The following is a 27,996-nucleotide window of genomic DNA, read 5'->3' on the forward strand; positions in this document are numbered from 1 at the left end:
CATGGAGCCTGCTTCTCCCTCTGGCTGTCTCTCTCTCTCTCTCTCTCTCTCTCTCTCTGTGTGACTATCATAAATAAATAAAGAAAAAAATATTTAAAAAAATATTACTTCTGTACTCTTTGACTTATTGTCATTCATCATGGGTCAAAACTTCACCATAAAAAAATAATAGAGCAGTTACAACAGAGTAAACAATACATGTTTTAGAACCTAGTTAACTTAAGAAAATCAGGTAGAGTACTCTTTGGCAGAGAGGGCCTTTGCAGTGTGGTAGTGGTGCACTAATGCCCTTTAGCTAGAAATATGTGTATAATACAATGTGTTGGCTAGATCTCACTGACTAAAAATGTACCACCTAGAGTATGGGTGGGATAGGGTAGAGGAAATATATGTATGTGTGTATGTGGGTAGGTGTATGTGTGTATATCTGTATATATATATATATATATATATATATGCATATACACATATATTTGTAATATACACATATTTTTACTTTTTATAGGAAAGCATATCAGAGATTTATAGAAATTTAGTGAAGCATCACTATTTGCAATTTCATCAAATTGGGACTGTGTGTATTACCCCAGATATTAATTTCCAGAAAATGCTTAAGTGAATGCTCCCACAAATTATAATAGGTTTAGATACTACATTTAGTATTTCATTTCTTTCTGCAATTGAGAATGTGGAAGTTGAGATTTGTCATCCAATGGATTCTAGTGGATCTAGTGCATCTAGCCTCTCAGAATGCAGTGAAACAGTTACTCCGTGCCGATAGCGCTCTCGCAAAGATGGTGAATGTTCCTAAAACCTGCCGGACTTTATGCAAGTAGTGTGGCAAGCACCAACCCCACAAAGTGACACAGTACAAGAAAGGCAAAGATTCTCTTTACGCCCAGGGAAAGCGGCATTATGACCGGAAGCAGAGTGGCTATGGTGGGCAGACTAAGCCGATCTTCTGGAAAAAGGCTAAAACTACAAAGAAGATTGTGCTGAGGCTTGAATGTGTTGAGCCCAACTGCAGATCTAAGAGAATGCTGGCTATTAAGAGATGCAAGCATTTTGAACTGGGAGGAGATAAGAAGAGAAAGGGCCAAGTGATCCAGTTCTAAATTTCATATTTTGTTATGCAGACAATAAAATCTTGACGTTATGTTCACTTCAAAAAAAAAAAAAAGAAACATAGTTATTGTTCAATGAAACAGTTGTTTAAAGTTTTAATTTACATTGCCATGTTGTTTCTCATAAATCATCTGTATGCCACCTTCTTGGTGCCATGTGGTTACTTTTAATTAAAATCTCAAAGAAGCAGAACCAGTAAAGTGTATTATCATTATTCTTCATGGTGCATTGTTGGCTAAGTCCTTAATAATAAATGTGTAACATAAAATTACACATGGTGAATATTGATAACTATCCTGTAAAGAAACTGAGATTTTAAAAAATCTGAACAATACTTCATGAAAAAAAAATCTAGTTTATAAAAAGCAAATGTATCAGATAATATATTGTAATTATTAAATGAATGAACTTGTTTAAGCATGACTTGGCTATCAAATGTCATAGAATATAGCAGATTAAGCTACTTTTTTTGAAGTCTTGCCAGATTTTTTTAAAATTGAGTTTATACATTGCTTTTAACCAAGAACTCCTGTAGGCAGAGAAGAAATTAGGACTTGAAAATTCCCATCATGCTTCATTCCCTGGTGGAATTTTCAGACCTTGATTTGGTTTGTTTCATAATCAGCTTTGGTGTTCAATGGCTTCTTTTATTACAAAACAGAAAGTTTTTGCCTAACACAGCTCTGTTCCCTTTCTTTTTCCCGCTGTTTCTGGAGTTACGAATGGATTTAAACAAATGATTAAGTCATGCTGCAAGAGCACAGGGAACAAATGAACAACTGCAACAAGAAATTGCTAAGCTTGGGTCTGAAATCCTAGCGTTGGAGAAAGAGATGAGATCAATAATGCTAGAAAGTGTGAGTTGATGGAAAATTTGAAATAACTCCATTGGGTTTCATACCTGCTATTTTATCCTTTCTCCTCACAGAACACAGGAATGATTGGATTGGTATTATGGAAAGCATTATAAAACAATTACTTGTTACTTTTAACTACGTAATATTTGGGAAATGTACAGATGCAACTGTCAATTTTTTTAATTACTGGACTAGTAATAATTAAGAGATAATAATAATTATAAAGAGTACTGAAATGTAATGAATGCAATAAAATGACTATGTGACTTTAAATTTGTTTTACAATTGATCCTACAAGTAGCAGATAAACTCTAGGTGTTACTGAACCTTCAGATCCCATTGCAAATATATTGCTACTTTTTATTTATTTCAAGAGATGGAGCATCTTTTTTTTTTTTAAGACTTCATTTATTTATTCATGAGAGACACACAGAGAGAGAGAGGCACAGAGACACAGGCAGAGAGATAAGCAGGCTCCATGCAGGGAACCTGATGTGGGACTCGATCTCAGGTTTCCAGGATCACGCCCTGGGCCAAAGGTGGTGCTAAACCACTGAGCCACCGGAGCTGCCTGAGATGGAACATCTTAATCTTCCTCTACATATTATATTAATTTACCCCAGACTAACTCAATGTACTTTTCTCAGCAATGAAAACCAAGTTTCTCAATATAGTAACTTACCAAAATGAGAGTTTTTCTTACAATCATGAACTGGCTAAAATTCACCAAAGATATGAAAGTGATATAATTATCACCAAGTATTGCTGTAAACCCCTTTAATCAAATATTATTAGACAAAAAAAATAATTCTTTTTATTTAAGAATGATGATTTCCACTGAACTGTACATTTAAAAGTTGTTAAATGGTCAATTTTGTGTTATATTTCTTTTCCTATAGTTGAAAAAAAGCCACAAAAAATTTGAAAAAGTATAATAATGCAATATACACCTGGACACCACTGCCTAAGTTAAGAAGAAAATGCTACATTTACTTTTGCTGTCTGGTGAGAGTCTTTTCAAAGTCTCATCTTCTACTTTTTTCTGCATAGAGTATCCTTGTCCTGGCCTGGATTTTGCATTATCATTCCTTTGCTATATCACTTAATCTTCCATGTCAAAGACCTTTGTAAATGAAATTTTTTTCATGTATTTTTCTGCAACAGCTTTTTGTTTAATCCTTAGTTTCTGAGACCCATTCACATTATTACATGTAGCTTTACATGTATTTATTTTCACTGTTATGTAATATTCAATCACATGGCTACACCATAATCTATGTATCCATTTATTGTTGATTGATATTTGAGATGCCTCTCTTTTTACCCTTTTTCTTTTCTTTTCCTGATTATTACGCTAGTGTTGCTATGAGCCTCCCCCCCCCCCCCCGCCACATACATGGACAATGGGACATTGTCCCCAATGGGACAAGGGATATATGCCCTTATGGCATACATCTAGGAGTAAAACAACTTTCTTTCTTTCTTTCTTTTTTTTTTGTAAAACAACTTTCTAGATAATGTCAACATGCTTTACAAAGTAGTCATATCTATTTGTCCTCCCACCAGCCTTGTGTAAGTGCTTGAGTTACTTCATATTCTCAACCAACTTGTAGTATTTTGCCAATCTGGCATATATAACATGGTAGTTCACTGAGATTTTATTTTTACCTCTATTGATTTCTATTAAGACAGTATATCTTTTTCTTTGTATTGGCCATTTGTATTTACCCTTCTGTGAAGAGCCTGTTCAAGCCTTTTGTTCATTTTTCTATTGAATTCTTTCTTTTTCTGATTCATTTGCAGAAGTTCTTTTTGTGAGTTCTGTGCATTACAAGTCTCTTCTCCCAATTTGTGACTTCTCTTTTTCACTCTTTTTCTGGTGTTTGCATCAACCATTCTTTTGCTTTCTATTATGGTTGACCTCGTGAGAGAAGGAACAAAATATTTTGTTTTCTCAATCTAGTCTATCTCTTGTCTCATAAATTATTCAGGATCTATCATCCAACAAGGCTGAGTTCATTTTTTTTTTAAATCAATTGAAGGTAGCAACTACATCTCAGCATTCAACTGCATCTCATTAAGCATTTTTATGGTAGTGTTTTAGGTGAACTTGAAGCAAATAATTGTTCCATCTATTTCCTTATATCACTATACAGCATTTATTCAGTAGCCATACAACCTGACAAACATAGAGATGCTTTATTTTCTAAGATGAGAAGAAGTTGCAGATGTTCAAGACCTTCACATTAAGAGCACGGCTTTGTAGTCAGACCCAGTTTCAAATACTTTTTCCTTCACTTTTCAGATGTTTGAGAAGAGTTAAGATCTTGATGCTTCAACTTCTTTATCTCTATATTGGCACTAACAATAGGTACTTCATAGGGTTTTTGAGTATATAAAATTACATAATCTATTTAGAGTATGCATCATTAAAACATGCCCAATAAATAGTAAATATTAGTGGTATTATAACTACAAAATAAATGGCTATACCAAGAATCACTGCATAGAGATACTTCTATTTTATTAAAGTATAGGAATAGAAATTTAAACTTCAGGAAAGGTCAGATTTACTACATTCAGTTCTCAGAAGTAGCACAATGAGTTCTGTAGCATCAGGGCCACAATCATAAAGTGAGACAAGGGTATGAAATGTCCTAGCCTTCTCCCTCTGTCACCAAATCCCCATTATATGTCTAGTTTAATCTAGCTGTGGCAAAAAAGAAATAGAGTAATTAGGAATTTGATGACACAGAGGATGTTTTATCCCCTTAATGCAAATGGAGGACTCCTTAGAGGCTAGATTGGAATCCTTTCCCACCTCTCTATCCATGTTGAGCTTATGGGTAGCACAGAGATCTTGTGATGTAGCTCTAAATCATAAATGAAAAATGCATTATTGCTGCCCTTAAAGAGTTTATAATCTAATTGGAAAGATAACAATCCCTATAAAACAATTGGAGCCTAATGGAGAAAAGGTAATTGTAGCTTTAATTTTAATAATTACATCCTAGAACAAGTTCATTGATACAGTTAAATCATTATTAATTGGTTATTTGTTTTGAAATTTACCTCTTATTTTTTAAAAGGGCAAATATGCTTTTAATTCAATATTGTTTCCTATCCAAATGTCATCAGTGTTGGTCCAAATTGATAGAGTGTCAGCTTCAAGTTAATTTGCTACATTTTCTTTGACTGTGTTCATTATCATTTTAAAAGTAATTCACTTGGATGATAGGAAAGGTGGATCAATTTGTGGCAGTTTAAGTGAACTAATCTGATCAAGGTTACTGACAAACAAGTAGTCATTTTCACAGACAGAGCTGAAATATTTAAACTTGTAGTTTTATACATTTCCTCCCCACTGCTTTCCCAGCTCAAGTGCAGATCTATTTTTGTCTGGGTAGTTTAAGTAAAGCATCATGTTAGTGACAGAGATGGCTCTCACAGGGAACATGAACCTTAGCTTCCCAGTGACAGCCTGTGCCTCTCTCTCCCCTCCAGGATGCTTTCCTGCTTATCAGGGGAACAAAGACAAGTGAACATAAGTCCCACTGTGCTGCTGTGTCTTCAAAAATACCTGCGAAACAGAAATCAGGGTTTCCATTTCTGAAGTAATTGCAACAACTCTTTTGCCCAGAGGAAGGGTACAGATAAATTTGCAAAACTCTTTGGAGAGTAATTTTACATTAACATACCCAGAAAACAAAATGGCAATGACTGAAAAAAACCAAAAGCATCTGCTATTCCTTTGTAAAATTTAGGATATATCATTACTTATACAACACATTCTAAAATAAAGCTATTATTTTCCCCAGGTGGCAAATATAGATATAAACACTCAGCTAGCAAAATCTTCCTCTCTGAGTTTATAGATTGCCTTTTTTCCAAGAATATAGTTTGGTGACGGTGTCAGCTGTCGTACTTACGCCATCACTCACGCAACAATTGAAATGATATGCTGTGTACTCGGCTAAGCTTAGGACAGGATGCTTATTGTCTAGCCAGGAAGCGAGGCTTTTGACATTCTCTTTGGCTGTTAAAGATAAAACACTTAAATATTTTTGAAAGTTCCCTGCTGAGTAAACATCTTCATGCACAGTACACTTTTGACAGTCTTCTAAATTCACTAGAGAATGTGTCTTTAAGGTTTTCATATATTCAAGTATTTTTTATTTGATCCCCTCTAAAATAAAATTATTTAGTAAAGAATTAAAGCCTACCAAAATTGAATGTGAATCTGAATTTGTTTTATACTGGAGAAAGATGGAGAGGAGCTATTTATAATGATAGGCTGATCATAAAAGAATCTTAATAGAAAGACTTGTTATAATTTTCTCAAGTGATCTACCTTTAGAGTCACCATTGGAATATGTGAAGAATGGCCCAATCATTTTTTTTTTCTTACTGAGATCTTATTGACATATCAGAGTTTTAGGTATATGGAATGGCACAATTCTGATAAAGGCAGTTGATTAGATTCCTGATCTTGTTTTTGCTCTTTCAACTCAGGAGATGATGTCACCTTTACTGTTACTTCTCTCTAGCTATCTGACCAATGCCATCAGGTTTCTAGATAAAGAAACATTTCCAGAGGTTATGACTTCTGCCTATGGATGGATATAAGTCAGTTATAAGCATCAGAATGTCAGAGAGCTGTCATGTTAGAAGATAAGAGATTCCAGATGCCAGGTGGCTGCTGGTTGAGTTTTCAGGGGTTTTCTATGATGCTGAGCTATAGGCACATACCATTGTCCTTCCTCATTACTGGATTCTAGTTTCTTCCTCACTACCCAGAGTATGGTGGGGGAACAATAGCATCCTTGGTACCTGGAAGTTTGTTAGAGATGCAAAATCTCAGATCTCATTCTGGGTCTACTGAATCAGAATCTGCTCTTTAACAAGATCTCTAGCTGACTTGCATCCACATGAAAGTTTGAGAAGTGCTTCTTTACTATATCAAACAATCATTCTATTTGGTCTTTCCTAAGCCCCCCTTTGCCCTATTACTTTAAGCAATTCCAAATAGTCTTCAGTATTCAATTTAATTATGTAACAGGTGGGACTTAATGTTAGAATCTGCTTTTCTTTTCTTTTTTTTTTTTTTAATAGAGTCTGCCTTTTCTAGGTGGAATATGAACTCAGGATTAAGGAAAGACAATATAAAAACTGGGTTATTAATAAATTATGTTTTTTTACATTCTGAGTTTGTTACATTAAAAATATATTCTTAATGGATTGGCCTACTCAAAACTACTAGCTAAATACAATAATTATTAAATTATGATAATTATAGTAATAATGTCTGTAAATGAAACTGTTAAATGAGACATTCTTTTTACCTCTGAATTTCTGTATTTTGTGCTTTTATTGGTTTTATAATTGCCATTACATTGGGAAAAAATCAGTTTGATTTGAATCTGAAAAAAATAGATGAATAGATGTCAAAGTCTTAATTAAAGTTCCTGAGGATAATGTCTTAAGCATTAAAAAGTTTTAATGAAAGTTTTCTTTCTTTTCTTTTGTTGAGGCTGGATACTATGGATAAGTTATGTGTCACATGCCGTCTGTGGCACAGAAGGCCTGGATTTCTTTGGGGGGAATGTCACAGTTCTATTGACTCAAACCACATTCAGAATCCTGGGCAATCTCCTCCTTCCACCACCCTATAATAGCACCATTGATGGTGATACCAGCTCAAATTTCTGCAAACACATTAATTAGAAGTGCTCAATGTTTTATGGAAAGAAGACAAAAAAATATTCAATAATAAGCAAATAGGAAAATTCAGTACTCTAAAACACCACAAAGAAAATTTTTTCCTGTGTGCTAATCATTATTAATTACTTGACGTACATTGTCTCCAATAATAGGTGGGAGCCATTACTTTTACTTTGAGTTAAAGAACTGAGGCTTAAAGAAAATTTAAAACTCTCCTAAGACTATTTATTTTTTTAAAAGATCTATTTATTCATTTATTCAGAGAGAGAGACAGGGGCAGAGACACAGGGAGAAGCTGGCTCCACGCAGTAAGCCCAACGTGGGACTCGATCCCAGGTCTCCAGGATCACACCCCGGGCTGCAGGTGGCACTAAACCCCTGCGCCACCGGGGCTGCCCTCCTAAGATTATTTAAATAGTATGTTATAGAGGGATGCCTGGGTGGCTCAGCGGTTTAGCGCCTGTCTTCGGCTCAGGGTGTGATCCCGGAGTTTTGGGACTGAGTCCCACATCGGGATCCCTGAAAGGAGCCTGCTTATCCCTCTGCCTATGTCTCTGCCTCTCTCATTCTCTGTGTCTCTCATGAATAAATAAATAAAATCTTTAAAATAATAATAATAGGTTATAGAACTCACATTCAAACTAATGTCTGAATTCCCTGAAGATAGTCTCTTTAAGCTCTATGGCTCCGAACCACTTGATGTATAATAAGTAATTGCCATTTCAGGCATTAGGAAAAGACAGCTGTATATAGGCGGCCCCTATATATAGCTGCATATAGTTCAGCCCTGAACACTGAATTCTTTGGTCCTGCTGGCTAATAATAATAGGCTGAAGTTCTAGGTCATAGCGAGTCAGGGTCTCCAAAGGCCCTGCTTATATACTGTCCAAAAAAAGTTTGTGTTCATTTGGCTATTTGTTTTTATAGCTAACTTTTATCAGTGCTGCTATTATATTCTATTCCCTTAAGGTATTTTCTCTGTTTTTGGTCACTTTCATTTTTATATTCCTCCTTCCCTTGTTATGGGGATACTCAAACTTCCATCAAACAACCAATAATCACCAACAAAAATTTTTCCCTGATTCTGATTCTCTTTCATAGTGTGGCTCCATTGTTCTATATTCCTTTGCCCTCGTCTACTTTTCCAAAGAATGGCTAAGTCACTTACTGTCTATAGATCATTATTTTTCATTCATTTTTTGAACCCATTATCATCCAGGTTTCTCTTCCATCACTCACTGAACCTAATTTAACAGTGCTTAACAAGTTTCATTATGCTGAGGTCCAGTAACCTTCTTAATGGAGGAAAATGGAAATGGAAAGAGAATACAAACTATATTTATGGAATACCTACTGTGAGCCGTTTTTATGCAGTGGATTTTATGTATATTTTCTCATCTTGCCCTCATAGTAACCCCATGGTATTTTTAATTATCAATACTATTATTATTAATTATTTAAAACTTAGAAAACACTTTCAGACCATTTAACTAAACTAAATTCGAGATCTGATTCAAACCCATGTGTATCTGACTCAAAATTTCCTTCTCTTTTAATATTCAAAGAAAGAAACAGAAGGAGGAAGAGAGACAGTGAGGAAAAGTGGAAAGAAAAAGCAGAGGAAAGGACTAGAGAGAAGTAGAGGAGAAAAGCTGAATCCAAAAAAGTTTCTCTACAAGAAGCAAGAGATTCAAATTGACCATTATATTAATTTCATTGTTGCCTATTCTTTAATGCTATTGTACAGGAATACCCCAATATAGGATTAAAGCAGATCATAGAAATTGGAGGAAAAAACTAACAGTAACAAAAATATAGTGTACTTAATGAATACCTCTGATCCTCTTAAAATTATGTGTTCTTCTGAAATGAAGGCTACCTCTAGAGTATCAACTTGCTAATACTGCCACCTTGCTCAACTTCCTGAGGTTTTATTTAAGTTGGAAAAACTAGGATATAGAGCTGATAGCGAATGAATTTACTGATCTGTGTGTGCTATTTAAATTCTCTCAGAATTATTCAAATTTCTCTGGCCTAGAAATCAGGACAGAACCTCAGGACAGATGGCTTGGTAATGAGTTTTTCACCTCTTTCAGCTGCCAAGCAATTTGGAAATTGCACTAGGCCAGGCCCCTGTCAGTTCAGTTCAGCACTTCAACTTGAAGACTAGTCTGACACCAGGAAGTTGTCATCAGCAACAGCTAATGCTTAGCAAGTGTGGCATGCCAAGTGTCATGAAAATGGAAAGAAAAGGTATTCTGTCCTGTTGCAACTTTCTAACAAGTTTGGGATTCAACTGAATGTCAATATTGAACTAGAAGTTCAACTTCTATCTCTAGACCAGAGATCCTTCTCTGCTTTGGACTCGTGTATTTGATTATCTGTTGGACATTTTTACTTGGATATCATGGAAGCACTTCAAAATGCATATGCTCAAAACTGAATTCTTCATATTCCCCTAGAAAACTTCTTGCTCCTTTGCTTCCTATCTTCATGAATACTATTAACATCATCGAACTATCCAGGGATTCAGATTTAGAATCCTTCTGGACTAATCCCCACCCTCCTTGAGCCACATCCAATCACTGTTGATGGTACGTCTTAAATGCCTCCTAAATCTTTTCATTTCTCTCAACTCCATTGCCATCAAGTATTTTAACTCACATTTGGGCATAGCTCCCTTACTGAAGTTCATCAACTTTTTTCCTGCCTGATCCATTTTCTCCAAGGAGCTGCTGTGATACCCTGCTGAAAATCATTCCATGCTTTCCACTGATTGGGAAATGACGTTTGATCATCACGTAGAAAGCTGTCATTTACATTCTCAGCATCATTTCTTACCATTAGTCAGTCAGCAAATACTTACTGAGTACCCAATGTGTGCCAGACCTTGTTTAGGCTCCAGACACATAGAATGAGCAAAACAGTCACTGTCCTTAAGAAGTTTACGTACATTGGGAGCAGAATGACAACAAATGTAGAAACAAACAAATGAGAAAAATTTTAGGTACTGAAAAATACCCAGAAGGGAGATGTTTGTGGAATGTACCTTCTATACACTTTTCCTGATCCCACCTAAACTTAGATGCTTCTTGACATGTACTTCTCTGTAAGTACTACTGTCATTATAATATAGCACCCTATATTTTATTTCTTGTTTGTCTGTATTCTATGATGGATCATTATAGATTAGTAAGGGCAAAGATTCTTTATAGATATTACTACTATATCCCAGTGTCTAGTTATTGTCTGGCATATGTTAGATGTTTAATAAATATTTGTGAAATAAATGAATGCTACTTCTTTAGTATAAATTAATTTGATAAATTCTTATCTCAGTAAGTGAAAATAAATGGTATATAGTGAAATAAAAAACTAGGAGAAAATTTAAAAATGTAGGCCTTCTGAAGTTTATAACTGTCCAGATACTTGCAGACTAACATGAACTGTATTAAACTTTCAAACACATAAAGTGAGTAAATTTATTTACTCCAAATCACAAATTACTATAGATAATGAAATTCTATGTATTACTGATTTCTTAGTTTTTCTTCTAATTTACTGAGAAAACCAAATTGAGACAGAGCAATGGAAAAATGAAACATGAAAAAATATATTCTAATTAAAACACTGCAAGAAAACATAGATGGCTTCTATGTCATTTTAGGTGAAGAAACAGGAAAGTGGGTGATAGGCATAATCATTTTAGGTACTGCTGTGCTAATACATTCTGTTTGTTCACCTTCTAAAGGGAAATGGGATGACCATTCTATCTTCCATCTTCAGGCTCTGTGGAGAACATTTTGTCTACCTGTGCTTGCCATAAAGCCAAGCAAATCACAACAAATAATATCAGTTTGAATAAAAGTTTGGGTTGGCTTTTATAACCTTTAAAAAAATATATCTTGTCCCACCCTTAAAACAAAGTATTTGGTTACAGAGTTTTCATGATTTTATTCTGTTGTAAATGAAAGAAACTTCTGGGAGATTTTGAGTTCCAAGTTCTTTAATATTTTCTTCTTAAATTCTTTCTTATAACATCCTGTGCTTTCACTGTGGTGGTTTAGGGTGTGTATCAGAGTTTCTGTTAGAAACATTTGCTTTAAAAAAGAATTGGCACAGAGAATCTGTAAGAAAAGCTGTCTTATCAATTTTTTTTTTCAATTTTTCTTAAAGGTGAATAGTGTTTTTTACTCACCATTCTTCCTCACCAAGCTCATTGCTTGCACATATTACCAATGTATATACTTACAGTTTGAAATCAGTTGCTGGGTTCCCAAATGGAAATAGTTGTAGACAGAATGCAGCACAGTGTTGTAGAAAAATCATGGAGTCTGGAATTAAAAACCAAGCCAGGATATTCACTCAATGATATGATGCACCCCTTCCTGTTGATCCATATTTTCATCTCCTCTCAATTCCTTTTCTAGAATTTACCTCTTGAATACCTTAGTTCCAAACCAACCAAAGACTTATTTATTTATTTGCTATTACTAGTTTAACCAGCTCATTGTCTTTGTAGAAACTCTTACTAGTGTACAAACACAAGTATGTAAACCTTTACCACAAATAGAAAGCCCTCCATATACTTCTCAACTTCTCAACAATTACAATGTACCCTACCCTTTCCTGGGTTTTAATGTTATGTAGCCCACATCCCATTTCAGGGCTTAAATCATGAGTGAAAGATGGACTAATAAGAAGAATCTAGCTTGGAAAAATATCTGACTAATGAATTCTGTGAATTTATGTAGCAGTCAGTCTTCAAGGCTCTGAAGTCTCAATTGTTTTAAGAAAGAAAAGAAAAAGTACACAGATCACAATTACCAGTAGCAACACTGAAAAACTCATAGAGCATGTCACTGGCAAAACTCCTTGGAGAGACAGTTTCCCAAATGTGGAAAATATAAAACAAAACCTTCTTTATTTATGATAAGTATTTGAATTTCTAATTCTCTGGGCCTTATAGGTTTCTATGAAAACCAAATTCAGTTTCCCTAAGGGGTGAGGAAGAACCACTTCCTATTGTGTAAAGTTATAGAATAGCAAAATTTTAAAGCCTTATATTTTGTTCCTGGGGTAGCATTATATTGTCCTCTTCTGGGTTATGTAAGTCTGCCTTGGCCCTTCAAACACAGAAACATTTTACCCTTGACACAATTTGGAATTTGGAACTGCCTGTGAAAACATGAATGACTTCATTTTTCCATTTGAAAAGTCCCTAAACACAAATTGATAAATTCTCGAAGAACTTCAGTGCAGAGTTTTCAGGCTGCATTTTAACTGCCAAGACCTATATTCAAAGTATTTGAATTGCCAGAAAAAAACACAGCTGTTAGTCTATGTCTCAGGCAATCTGTACACCATCTTTAAGGCAGGAGAGATTCCAAAATGGGCCAAAGGTTAGATGCAAGTCTTAGAAGAACAACATACAGTACTGGAAGGGCAATTACCCAAGGTCAAAAACTCACATAAGTCCCAACTATTAATATCAGAATATCAGAATATCAGAAATTCTAAATTATTCCTTATTTTAAAAGGATCCTCCACCCCCACCCCCAACCAATCAAAAAGTTACAGGCATCTACCAGCCAAAAGTTTTCTTCTAATCTTCAGTTCTATGCTTGATAAATGCTCTTGTATCTTGTTTTAGCTATTATTTAAAGAATTGTAATGGCCTAGAAACTGGCCACCTGCAGTGATTTCATGGAGTCATGGATAGAGAGTCTCATGAGGTTGGAGCAGCTGTGACAGACAGTCTCTGATATTTTCATAAACTAAATTGAATCCTTGGCACATTCTGAGCTTGTATAGTATGAGTTTCTTGCCCTGATCCCCCTTAGCTGTATCAGTTCTACTTTAATTTCTGCCCTGATGATGTGATAATAAAATGGGTCCTTTTTAAGTCAAAATTTAAGAATGATCTGGGATACAACAAACTGCACAAATATTAAAGGAATTTGTTACCAAAAAATGTGAAAATCGTCTTTAGATTTTCTCAGTGTCTTTTATTATTAAAGTATAAATTGTATATCTGAATCCACCCAAAGGTTAATCCAAAGTTTGACAGTCTGGCTGCTATAGAGATAAAATTTGGGCTCTGTGTAATTTCCTATGTGCATACTCTAATTTCCATTTTTTCCCACCACTAATTCCCTAATTTGTTAGGATATTCTTATGAGAAACCCTGTCCTAGATATTCCAGAGTCTTCTAAACAAAGCCAGTTGGTTATTCACACTCTTAATTCAATGAACATTTACTGAGTGTACCTACCTTATGTCAGCCTTTTGCATATAATGTTTTGATTAATAGTCACAAAAATTCCTATTTTGCAGATGAAAAAAAAGAGTCCAGAGACTCTTTTCAGAGAGTTTCAGGAATATGTCGAAGGACATATGGCTAATAAATGGCATGACAATTCGTCTTCTCTGAAACTATTTTTAGGTACCATTAGTCACTTGGAGATACTTAAGCTGATATAGTGTATGCATATCACAATGGAAACCATGTGTCTACTGAACCTATGGGACTAAGTAATATAATCAGTCCTACTTTGCATTTTGTGACATGGAAATATATGGATGCTGATGATGTAAAGACTTGGTCAATAATATATCAAGTGATCTTTCCATTTCAGAAAACTTATACAACTTTCAATCAATATTAGCAACATTAAATATCACAAGTCTATTATTTTGTAAATCTCAAGAGAATTATAAATGGCACCCAAACACATGCATTTCCTAATTTATCAGTTAATGATCTTCTTTCAAGCTTCTTTGTTTTAAACATTTTTTTAAATTTAAATTCAATTAACTTATAATGTATTATTGGTTTCAGAGGTAGAGGTCAGTGATTCATCAGTCTTATATAATACCCAGTGCTCATTATATCGTGTACCCTCCTTAATATTCATCACCCATTACCCCATGCCCCCCACACCCCTCCTTTCAGGACTTTCAGGTTGTTTCCTATGATTAAGAGTGTCTTATGGGGTTTGTTTCATCCCTGATTTTGTCTTGTTTTATTTTTTCCTCTCTTCCCCATGATCTTCTATTTTGTTTATTAAATTTCATGTATGAGTGAGATCATATGATAATTGTCTTTGACTTATTTCACTTAGCATAATATCCTCTAGTTCCATTCATGTCATTGCAAATGGCAAGATTTAATTTTTTGATGGCTGGGTAGTATTCCATTATACATATGTGTACCACATCTTCTTTAGCCATTCATCTTTTGGTAGATATCTGGGCTTTTTTCATAATTTGGCTATTGTGGACATTGCTGCTATAAACATTGGAGTGCAGGTGCCCCTTCAGAGCAATACATTTGTATCTTTGGGGTAAATGCCCAGTAGTGCAATCGCTGGGTCCAATGGTCCAAGCTTCTTATTACCAGCTACTTTATTAAATGTAATGAGTGATGTCTCCTAGGATGATTCTTTTTTTTTTTTTTCTTTCAAGACCTAGGTAACATTAAGACTCTCTTTGGGAGTTGTAGCTGTGATTTTAATTGGATTCCTGCCACTGTGATCCCAATCTCAGGATTTCTAATGAAAATCATAAAACTGAGTAAGAAAAAACAGAGAACAACTAATCCTAATGTCTTAAACTGACAACCCTAGGCTGCAGCTGGCCCTAACTATATGTTGTTTATTCTCCACAGTGATGACACATTATGTTCTTATAATTCTTTGAATTGGTTGCCCACATTTTTCAAGTGAATGATTTTCAAATAAAAACCTATATGTTGAAAAAAAAAAAAAAACCTATATGTTGCCTTTCTCTTGAAAATTTGAAATATTAGGCAGTACTGGGCCTGCATTTCTACATGGTGAGCAGCAGATGCTTTTTGTAGATGGGTTTTGGCTTTCCAGTGTGCACCATCCTGTCATTCCTTGATGGATTGATAATATTGTGGCCAATGATCTGTTGATATTGACCATTGCATTTGTAGTTTTGTTTTCTTATAGTAAATTTAAGAAGAAAGGAAAATATTTGACTCTGTCAGATATGGGAAAACAAGTGGCACCTGGGTGGTTCAGTAAGTTAACTGGCCAACTCTTGGTTTCAGCTCAAGTCATGACCCTCAGGGTTGTGAGATCAAGCCCCATGTCAGGCTCCATAATGGACCCTGCTTAAGATTCTCTCCCTCCCTCTCCCCCTCCTCCTTATCTCTCTCTCTCTCCAAAAAAGAAAAGAAAAGAAAGAAAGAAAAAAAGAGGAAAACAAAATATGAGAGGGCTTTGTGTTTAAAAAAAATAGAAGAGAGCAAGTTTCTTGGTGGAAGTGAAGAATGTGCCTTTTTGGATTCTGTGTAAATGAAATGTCTTAGCTTCAAATTCATTTATGGTATTTCCTTGGCTCTATAAGCATTTGAGAGCCATGACATAGTTTTATTTTGGTGCTCTGAACACAGAAAGCTTAAATAGCTTTCTCAGGGTTTATATTTTTAAACCATGACTAGAGTGAGGGTTTCCTTATCTATTAGTGCAGTGCTTAGCATGTGAAGGATAATAAATCCTTGAATGAATTTGTGGACTAAAACCTAAAAGAAATTATCTTAATGTTATGAAATGTTTTCAGAAAAAGAAGACATGGAATTAAAGAAATTCATATAAATTTAAAATGGGTACAAATACTGGAGGTGCAAAGAGAAAAGAGGAAGATGGCCACAGAGTAGGACGACCCTAGGCTCATCTCATTCCACAAACACAACTAGGTAATTATCAAGTCACCCAAAATATCTCAGAAGTCAACCTGAAAACTGACAGAACAAACTCCACAACTAAAGGGAGAGAGGAGGCCACATTAAAGAAGATAGAAAGTATAGAGATGTAGTTTGGGAGAGAAACAAATCATAAGTGCTGTGAACAGGAGGGAGCCTTGGTTCTAGAGAAGAGAGAGACAAAGAGAGAGGAAGAGCAAGAGAGGAAGAGAGGAATTCAAAAGGAGAATGCTTTCCCAAAGTCATTGGCTTGGAAAATGAGAGAGGCTGAATTTCATGAGTTCTTGCAACAAACAGGGCTTAAAGCCTGAAGTTTTAAAGGTCAGTGGGCTTAACTGGGATAGAGCCCAGAGGGCACTACTCTGCTCCTGGAGAGAAGGCAGGCAAACAGCCTGGGGGCAGACAGTATGGAAACAGCAATCTGAAAAGCACCTGGGGCACACAGTGGAGAGATTATTAACTCTTCCGACTGTTCTGTTTGTAGGCACCTCTGGGGACAAAGGAGCTGGCTGGGGCCATTTCCCTTCCCCACCCCTTAGCATAAACACAGAATGCTACCTGAGGGAAGAAGATCAGCATTGACACTGACTGCCTAACTTGCTTATACCAAGCACCCCCTGCCCCATGCTTTGGCACAGCTGCCCTTCTCAGTCAAGCTTGCCTCAGTCCTAGCATGGTAGGTCCCTTCCCTAGAAGAACAGCACAAAGCTCTGCTCACACTATATCTACTCAGAGTTGTGCAGGGTCTCAGTTCTGATGAAGTTGGTGTCATGTCTCATTTCATAAGCAGACCAGAGCACACCTAGTTAAAATGCACCACATTCAGGCCAAACACCACCAACAGCAGACAAGAAGAGCCTCTGCAGCAGAGACCATTGGCCTAATGGATAAAGCAGTCAAAACGCAATAGCAGAGTTCAAGTAGCATAAGCCCGAGATAGTCCCTGAAATGCCAGGCCCTGGGCACTACATGACTTCTTTTTCATTCAGGAACAGGAGACATAACCAGCTTCTCTAACACATAGAAGAAGGTAGAGACTTATACAGAAATTCCAACACAGAGGAATTTATCCCAAATGAAAGAACAAGGTAAGGCCATGGCCAGAGATCTAAGTGAAACAGATAAAAGTAACATGTCTGACAGATTTTAAAGCAAAAATCATAAGGATAATTACTGGACTTGAGAAAAGAATGGAAGACATCAGTAAGACCCTTAACACAGAGACAAAAGAGTTAAAAAAAAGAGTCAGAGATGAAAAATACAATAAATGAGATTGGAGACAGGTTTGATGCAATGAGCATCAGGGTGGAAGAAGCAAAGGAACAAATTAATGACCTAGAAGACAAAATAATAGAAAATAATGAAGCTGAACAAAAGAGAGAAAGAAAAATTATAACACACGAGAATAGACTTAGAGAATTAAATGGCTCCTTTAAATGTGATAGCATTTGAATCATAGGAGTTCCAGAACAAGAGAGAGAAAAAGGGGTAGAAAACTTTTTTCAAGAAATAATAGCAGAAAACTTCCCTAACCTGGGAAGGAAGCAGACATTTAGATCCTGGAGACAGAGAACTCCCATCAAAATCAACAGAAGCAGGCCAACACCAAGACATATTGTAATTAACTTTTCATTAAATTTACAAACTATAGTGATTTAAAAAAATCTTAAAAGCAGCAAGACAAAGAAAGTCTTTAACTTACAAGGGAAAACTCATTAGGCTAGCTGGGGATTTATCAACAGAAACTTGGCAAGCCAGAAAGGAATGGCATGATATATTCAAAGAGCTGAATGGAAAATATCTGCAGTCAAGAATACTCTATCGAGGAAGGCTATCATGGGGTGGTGGAAGGGGAGGTGGGCGAGGGGTAGGGGTGACTGGGTGATGGGCACTGAGGGGGCACTTTATGGGATGAGCACTGGGTGTTATTCTATATGTTGGCAAATTGAACACCAATAAAAAATAAATCTATAAAAAAATAAATAAACAAATAAAAAGGTAAAGATGGATGACTATGCACTAAAGAGAGAGAGAGAGAGAGAGAGAGAGAGAGAGTTTCCCAGACAAACTAAAGTTAAAGGAGTTCATAACCACTAAACCAGCCCTGCAAAAAATATTAAAGGGGACTCACTGAGTGTAAAGGAGAAACTAAAAGTGACAAAAACAAAACAGAATCAGAGAAAATTTCCAGAACCAATGACAAAACAAGTAATAAAATGACAATAAATGCATCTATCAATAATTACCTTGAATGTAAATGGACTAATTGCTCCTTCAATCAAAAGACATAGGATGTCAAAATGGATCAAAAAACAAGATCCATCGGGATCCCTGGGTGGCAAAAGCAGATCCAAAGCGGTTTAGCGCCTGCCTTTGGCCCAGGGCGCGATCCTGGAGACCCGGGATCGAATCCCACGTCGGGCTCCCGGTGCATGGAGCCTGTTTCTCCCTCTGCCTATGTCTCTGCCTCTCTCTCTCTTTCTGTGTGACTATAATAAATAAATTTTTAAAAAACCCCACAGGATCCATCAATGTGCTGCTTACAAGAGACACATTTTATATCTAAAGACATGTACAAATTGAAAGTGAAGGTCAGGGCAGCCCAGGTGGCTCAGAGGTTTAGTGCTGCCTTCAGCCCAGGGCATGATCCTGGAGACCTGGGATCGAATCCCACATTGGGCGCCCTGCCTGCTTCTCCCTCTGCCTGTGTCTCTGCCTCTCTCTCTCTTTCTCTCTGTGTGTGTCTCTCATGAATAAATAAATAAAATCTTAAAAAAAAAAAGTGAAGGTCAGAAAAATTTATCATGCAAATGGATGTCAAAAGAAAGGTGGAGTAGCAATAATTCTATTGAACAAATTGACTTTAACATAAAGACTGTAAAAAGAGACAAAGAAGGGCATTATATAGTCATAAAGGGGACAATCCCATAAGAAGACATAATTGTAAATATGCACCTAACTTGGGACATAAAACATAATACAATAACAAATGTAAAGGAACTAATGGATAATAATGCAATATTAGTAGGAGACTTTAATATCCCACTTATATCAATGGACAGATCATCTAAACAGAAAATAAACAAGGAAAAACGTTTGTTTGTTTGTTTGTTTGTTTGTTTGTTTGTTTGTTTGTTTAAATGGTTTTAATGACATACTGGACCAGAGGACATAATAGTATCTCAGAACATTCCAACCCAAAAGGGCAGAATACACTTCTTTTTAAGTGCACATGGGACATTCTCCAGAATAGATCACAAATTAGGCCACAAAACAAGCCTCAACAAATTCAAGAGAATCAAAGTCATACTATGCATCTTTTCTGACCAAAATGCTATGAAACTAGAAGTCAACCACAATAAAAAAATCTGAAAAAAACACAAATACATGGAAGTTAAATAACATGCTACTAAACAATGAATGCATCAACCAGGAAATCAAAGAAGAAATAAAAATACATGGAAACAAATGAAAATGAAAACAATGGTCCAAAACCTTTGGGATGCAACAAAAGCAGTTCTAAGAAGAAAGTATATAGCAATATAGGCCTACCTTGAGAAGCAAGAAAAACCTCAAATAAACAATCCAACTTACACTTAAAGAGCTAGCAAAGGAACAACAAATGAAGCCTAAAGTCAGCATAAGGAAGAAAGTAATAGAGATGAGAGCAGAAATAAGTGATACAGAAACTTTAAAAACCCCAAAAGAATGACAGATCCATGAAATCAGGAGCTGGTTCTTTGAAAAAAATAATAAAATTGATAACCCTCTAACCGGACTTACCAAAGAGAAAAGAGAAAGGACCCAAATAAATAAAATTACAAGTGAGAGAGGAGAAATAATAGCCAGCACCACAGAAATACAAACAATTATAAGAGAATATTATGAAAAACTATATGCCAATATATTGGATAACCTGGAAGAAGTTAGTAAATTCCTAGAAAGATAGAAACTACCAAAACTGAAACAGGAAGAAATATAAAACTTGAATAAACTAATAACCTGCAAAGAAATTGAATCTGTAATTTTAAAAAAAACAAAAACAAGCAAAAGTCCAGGACCAGATGGTTTCACTGGTGAATTCTACCGAACATTTAAAGAGTTAATATCTATTCATCTCAAACTATTTCAAAAAAAAATAGAAAAGAAAACTGCCAAATGCATTTTTGGGTCAGCATTACCCTGATACCAAAACTAGATAAATACTCCACTAAAAAAGAGAACTAACAGGCTAATATCCCTGATGAACATAGATGCAAAAATCCTCAATAAAATACTAACAAACCAAATCCAACAATACTTTTAAAAAAATCATTCACCATGATCAAGTGGGACTTATTCCTGGATGGCAAGAGTGGTTCAATATTTGCAAATCAATCAACATAATACATCACATCAATAAGAGAAAGAATAAGAACCACATGATCATTTCAATACTTGTAGGTCAAGCATTTGACAAAGTATCACATTCATTCATGATAAAGACTCTCAACAAAGTAGATTTAGAAGGAACATACTAAAAGCCATATATGCAAAAGCCACAACTAATATCATCCTTAATGAGAAAAAGCTGAGAACTTTTCCACTTTTCCACTCTCACCATTGTTATTTAACATAGTACTGGAAGTCCATAGCCATATCCATCAGACAACAAAAAGAAATAAAGGGGATCCAAATCAGAAAGGAAGAATTAAAACTTTTGCTATTTGCAGTTGACATAGTACTCTATATAGAGAACCCACAAGACTCCCTCCAAAAACTGCCAGAACTGGTAAATGAACTCAGTAAAGTTGTAAGATACAAAAGCAAAGTACAAGTATCTGTTGCACTTCTATATACCAATAATAAATCAGCAGAAAGAGAAATTAAGGTATTAATCCTATTTATTGATTTATTGATTTTTAAAGATTTTATTTATTTATTCATGAGAGACACAGAGAGAGGCAGAGACACAGACATAAGGAGAAGCAGGCTCCATGCAGGGAGCGCAATGTGGGACTTGATCCCGGGTCTCCAGGCTCACGCCCTGGGCTGAAGGCAGCGCTAAACAGCTGAGCCACCCGGGCTGCCCTGGTATCAATCCTATTTAGAATAAACACAACCAAAGAGGTAAAAGACCTGTACTCTAAAAACTAAAAAGCACTGATGAAAGAAATTAAAGATGACACAAAGAAATGGAAAGACATTCCATGCTCATGGATTGGAAGAACAAATACTGTTAAAATGCTTACACTACCCAAAGCATTCTATACATTTAATGCAATCCCTATCAAAATACCATAGCATTTTTCACAGTTAGAACATACAATCCTGAAATTTGTATAGAACTCCAAAAAACATAGAATAGCCCAAGCAACCTAGAAAAAGAAAAGCAAAGTTGGAAGCATCACAATTCCCACCTTACAGTGTTGTAGGGACAAAATGATAACAAATATATAATCCATTGAAATTGCTTGCTAGATTCATAAAAAATGTTCAATAAATGCTATTATTGTTGTTGCCAATATTATTATTATGACCGTAAAGAGCCTTTCCCTACCTTCTCCACATTGAACTTATATTTTGAATTTGTCTCTGATTGGCTGGAAATACACAATGCTTAGAATACAGTACTTAAATTCTACCCAAGTTCTAATTGTAGAGTTTTATCATCCTTTCTCTTGATAGTATTAGGAGGAACAAGACAAAGTAACTGGTACCTGCTGTTCATCTACCCATGAACATGCCTTGATGAGAGGTTAATGATGAGAGGTACATCCTTTAAATTTCAGGTGCATATTAATTATTCCACCTTGAGAGCATTTATTTCTTCAGGGGTTAAAGTATTTTTTAGAGCAGACTATTAAATTGTCAACATCTCTGATGGGAAGTCACACCAAATATCTTTGAATAAACTGGTTCCTCTTTTTCACTTCACTATCACATTGGTTTGGAAAAGAATAAAACTTAGTGATGAAGAATTGACCAGCAGGCCAGGAGCTAGGGCTATCAAAATTAGGTAAGGTTAAGTAAAATTAAAAATTCAATTTCTCTTTTGCAAATAGCCACATTTCAAATGCTCATTAGCTACATGTGGTTAGTGGCTGCTCTATTGAACAGTGCAGATATAGAATATTTTGATTATCCACAGAAAATTCTTTTGGAAGGTGCTGCTCTAGAGCCAAACTGACTGGATTTAAATGACATCTTTGACATTATTTGCATGGTTCTAAGCAAATAATGTAGCATTCTGTGTCTTAATTTTATCATCTATAAAATGAGGCTGTGTCAACTTACTAGTATCATTTATCACTTATAAGAATTAGATGAATTGGTATATGTTATGTATTTAGAGCAACGCCAGGCATATAGTGTTTTCTCAGCAGTTGTAAAAAAATTGCTATTAATAAAAAAATCTGATGAAATAACACCCATTTCAGAAAGGAAATGGAATTTATAAATAGAGGGTGGCTCAGAGTAGTTGCCCATTACCTGTGCTCCAATTGCCATGGAACCCATCATAACATACTGTAATTTTCTGTCTGTGCCTGTTTTTTTTTTTACTAGATTACATGGACCAGGGACGGATATCTTATTCCCCTTTATATGCCTAGCACCTCAGATGATGCCCTGAGCACAGATGATACTCGATAAGTTCTTTTTATTTTCAACAGAGTTGAACTAACTTAAGTGCTTAAAAACTGATAAGCTTATTATTTATTAATACTTTAGTAATAATAGGATTTTGCTAATTTCACCATATTTTAACCATATAGAGACAATGAACTTTAGTTAGGGTTTAATGACAAATAAAGGAGAGTATTTAAAATCAATAATGGTGGGACGCCTGGGTGGCTCAGCGTTTGAACATCTGCCTTCAGCTCAGGGCATGATCCTGGACTCCCAGGATCGAGTCCCACATCAGGCTCCCTCAGGGAGTCTGCTTCTCCCTCTGTCTGTGTCTCTGCCTCTCTTTCTGTGTCTCTCATGAATAAATAAATAAATAAAATCTTTTAAAAATAATAAAATAAAATCAGTAATGGATGTAATATCTAAGATAGATGATCAGGTCACATGTTGGAGAAAAAGAGAGAGAAGAGAGAAAAGGGAAATGAAGAAGAAAAGAGAGGAAATAGAGTTAATAAGCCCTATGGGAGAAAGCTCAAAAACAGATTTTCCCTACTTCAGCATTTTACCACAGGCAGATCCTGAAGCCCTAGATGTAATCATCTTGGCTGGAATGCCAGGGCTAGAGTAAACAGAAATCTGAGTGTGTCAACAAATTATTTAATTAAGCAGAGTGTGTGAAAGCAAAATCATAATGTGCAATGGGATAATGTGATTGAAAGTTTCAGCTATGATGAAATGGAGAGAGTAAGACATATAAGAAAAAATGACAGCGCTAGGGACCACACTATGGACTGGGTTAGCCAGCGTGAAGAAAAGAAAAACAGAAAATAAGATCTAAAAAAATAGAATTGTATTATTCAAGAAAACACTTCCTGAGTACAAACATAAATTTAAAAGCAACTGAGGTTAAGCCATCATTTTAGATGAGCCAAGGGTCAGAAGGACGACTGAAAATGGCATTAAAAAGGGTCTCAGGATTTGTGCCATCAGCATAAAAGTGGCAGTTAGAATTAAAAGCAGAAGTGAAATGACTAAGAAGTATAAAAGCTAGAAATGAACAGATGGCCAGGCATTCAGCTTGCTAGGGTGCTAAAACTGGATATATTTTATATTTCATTCCAAGTTAACAAATATTAGGACATTAAAATGCATGAAACATGGTGTGTATGCCATCTTGCCATGTTTTTATTACTAAGTTAGAAAGAATTAGACTGCATGGAATGTATGCAAATACAACAGTCTAAGCAAATGCTGAGTCAGGGGAGATCAGGAAGGTCAGCTGGATTTCTAGTGTCCAAAGAGAAGCCTGGTCAATTGCATTCTAAGCATCCTTTGTGAGGCTATTCCTAAGGTGGCCACCCACTTCTGAAAAGATTGTAAAGGCTAAATTGCTGGATGACACTTTCTTTAAAGGTGGCAGCAGCCAAGCCTCCCAGCCTGTTTTTAGTACTAGTATTAAATCTAGAAAGTGTTTACTCCTTGTGTAGAAGATGTTTCTATTGGATTTTAGTAGGTCATTTAGGAGTAATCATTAATATGAGGTAGCTGCACTAGGATCAGGAGACTATTGATAATACCAGACTGTCATTATGAGGTATGAATTATGTTTTCACATATTTGCTGTTGACTCCGGAGCTTTCTGCATAGGTTGACTGAGGCCAAATGGAGAGAACAAGGTTTTCATCAGTTCACAAGCTTCTTGATTAAGGAATATGAGTATGTTTAGACTAAGTGACCTCTCTTCAACTTTGATCTCAGTCCACATCTAGGGTTCTGTAACCAGATCAGGACTCCAATTCTTTAATGGAAAACTTGGGAAGTTCTTTTGCATGATTGGAAAATAGCACATGAGTTCTAGGCCACTAGATTTTCTTCTCTGTCTTCACAATACATAGTGATGAATTCCTGAAAAAGAAAAGAAATTTCTTTTCCCCCACTTTTCATTTTTGCTTGAACCTTGATTGCAGTAAATTCATTCATTCATTCATTCATTTAGTCAGTCAGTCACTTAATCTATGTATTTTTTGAGTGCCTACTATGTGCTCAGTACTGAGAAAGGAACTTGGGATAAAATAGTCTTTGCAACTATGCTTAAAAACAGATTGACGGGATGCCTGGGTGGCTCAGCCGTTAAGCGCCTGCCTTCAGCCCAGGGCGTGATCCTGGAGACCCGGGATCGAGTCCCACATCGGGCTCCCTGCACGGAGCCTGCTTCTCCCTCTGCCTGTGTCTCTGCCTCTCTCTCTCTCTCTGTGTCTCTCATGAATAAATAAATAAAATCTTAAAAAAAAACAAACAAAAAGAAAACAGATTGACTTTCTCACAGCTTGTGTTTATTAACTCTCTTTCCTTTTGACATACCTAAATGCAGTGTAGAAAACATCCAAACCTAATATTTATGGGGACTGCAGCTGCACATATAAAGAAATCCTTAAGACATTCTGTGCCATTCCCCTACTTCCAACTCCCATCTGCTCCAAGTTACAACCTAGAAATATTGTACACAGAAAGAGAGTGTCTGTGAATTGTGTCAAGTTTGCTCTCAGGTTGTGAGAATTGGGAGAATATTTAGCTTCCTGTGTGCATCATATTAACATATGAAAGAAAAACAACTTTTAGCTAAAAAGAAGGAAATAAAATTGTGTGCTGTCATGTATGTAATTACATACTTATTATATGGATATACTCAAAGATATAGATGTATATATAAATTAATATATATTTTATCATATATGTATAATTTACCTATGTAAAAATACAACAGAAAATAACATATAAGTTTTTAAACATGGTTAAGGCAACACTCACTGTAGACATGGACTTGAAGTATCGTGTGTGTGTGTATGTATGTGTATGCTTGCATATACATGCATGTGTCCATGAACATATGTTAGGTTAGCAATAGAGGCTAGGGAAGGATGGAGAGACTATGAGAAGGAATGCAGAGCACAGAAACACTGAATCCTTTGGTATCCCCTAGCATGATTACTGAATGGGTATGGATGGTGCAATAATCATGATCAACAGTGATGGTAATAGAAGGGAGAGGGTGAAAATGATTATTAGAGGAAGAATTAGAGAAAGATGGCATCTTAGCTGTATTAGTAACATATCCTATTGCTAATATAATATATAATACTATGTATTTATATTTAATATATTGATGTATATAAAAGTACACTTATACACAGATAATATATGCATAAATTATAGACTGATAGTAAGTGGAAATGTTCTCCATGTTTCCAAAGTTTCTAAGTTGACAGTAAACTTTCTCTAGATGGTAGTAAAGGTAAGACACCTTCATTTATAAACTATATATCAAAAGTAATTAAAAAACCCATCTATATGAAATTTGCTATAAAGAATGAGTGCATCTTAAAACTGATAAAATATGTATATCATTTACAGCCATACTCAGCTGTGATTACATGATTTTTAAAAAGCCAATAATTATTTCAGTATTCATCTAAAATATTCTGATTGAATGAGGAGATAAACAAATCTGCTATTAGAAGATGAAAGGAATATGTATATGTAAAATCATAGAAGAGTGTGCTTGAGAGAATTACACAAATGCCTGAGGAAAATTTATGTAAATATCATTTTTTAGAAACTTAAATGCAAAAAGTTCCAAAAGTGGCATACGATTATGTCATAAATATGCATCATTCTAAAAGTTATGCTGAAGGCATAAAGCATTTCTCTTTGGGATAAACACTATTTAATGAAAATAGAAAAACATTTCTAAAGTATCTTGATTGCTGAGTGTTCACACCAGTTACAACTGTTTCAGTAAAAAATAAACAGATATTTTAGGAGAGAGAGTAAAGGATGCTTTTTCTTGAAAATATATGGCTGAGGGATTGGGTGTTTCAAAGACAGAAATAGTTTTAAGGGCTTCAAAATAATACCTACGAAGTTGAAAATAGAATATATTTTCTAGGAGATTTTATAAATATAAGTTCTCTTCACTAGCTCTGTAGTTATTTCCACTCTCATGACTGTGGCCTCTGACATTAGTTAGAAACAGAGAAAAGAGACCATGGACAGGAGTATGGATGAAAAAGACACTGGACTTAGGATATTATGTACCTATGAATGCTAGGAGCCTGAAATAAATTTTATAAAAATAAATACTAATATTGAGTGCTATGTGCTAAATATTGTGAAAGAGGATTTTCATTTATTTTTAAAATTAATTCCTTCCAAAACTCTGTGAGAAGTTAACTATTATCACCAGGTGAGGAAATAAAGATGTAGAGTGATTTAAGTTAACTTGCCCAAGGATGAGCAACTAGAAAATGGCAGACAGGACCAGACTGGAACTTAGGAGGCTGCACCTTTAACCACCACTCTGCATAGCCAACCATTCTAAACCCAACTATAATTCTTTATGATTAATTTTCTCTCCAGAAGTCAAAGAACTGTAAAATAACCTCCCCAAGGTTATTTCACAGATTAAGTGTCAGAGCAGGATTTAAACTCAATTTGACTTCAAAGCCACCTTCCACTGTGTTTTGCTGCCTTTCATTTGAGAGGTTGCCAAATACTTGCACCACATACTGGTACCTCCAGTTTATTGAACTTGAGGCATCAGATCAAGGACCCTCGCAGGGTCCTAATGCATTGGTAGGAAGCTAGAGGAGAATCTCTGTCCAGCTGCAAGTCAGAATCTGTTAACTTTGTGTCCTGGTGACTCCTCATGGGACCTACACCCTGTACATTACAGAATTGAACAGACTATCTCAAAATGAGTTAAAATATGTGAATAGCCATAAATAACGGGTGGTAGATGAGGGTCAAAAAGTCAAACTAGACATAATACTATCACTAAGAAGACTATCATATATAGTGGAGTATCTAGGAATTAAATGAACATTAAGAAATAAATTTGAGTACATACAATCTATTATGCAGCTAAAATACTATTGCTGAGAACCAGGTATTTGA

At 35.5% G+C, this 27,996-nt stretch overlaps 1 protein-coding gene and 1 pseudogene across 1 annotated transcript in view; both read left to right on the forward strand.

Moving 5' to 3' along the window:
* LMNTD1 (lamin tail domain containing 1) overlaps window positions 1-27,996 on the forward strand; it is a 449,003-nt gene that overhangs the window by 138,781 nt on the left and 282,226 nt on the right. The window lies entirely within an intron of this gene.
* LOC112917209 (large ribosomal subunit protein eL42-like) lies at window positions 780-1,160 on the forward strand (annotated as a pseudogene).

This window comes from Vulpes vulpes, chromosome 8 (assembly GCF_048418805.1).
Source record: "Vulpes vulpes isolate BD-2025 chromosome 8, VulVul3, whole genome shotgun sequence".
NCBI lineage: Eukaryota > Metazoa > Chordata > Mammalia > Carnivora > Canidae > Vulpes > Vulpes vulpes.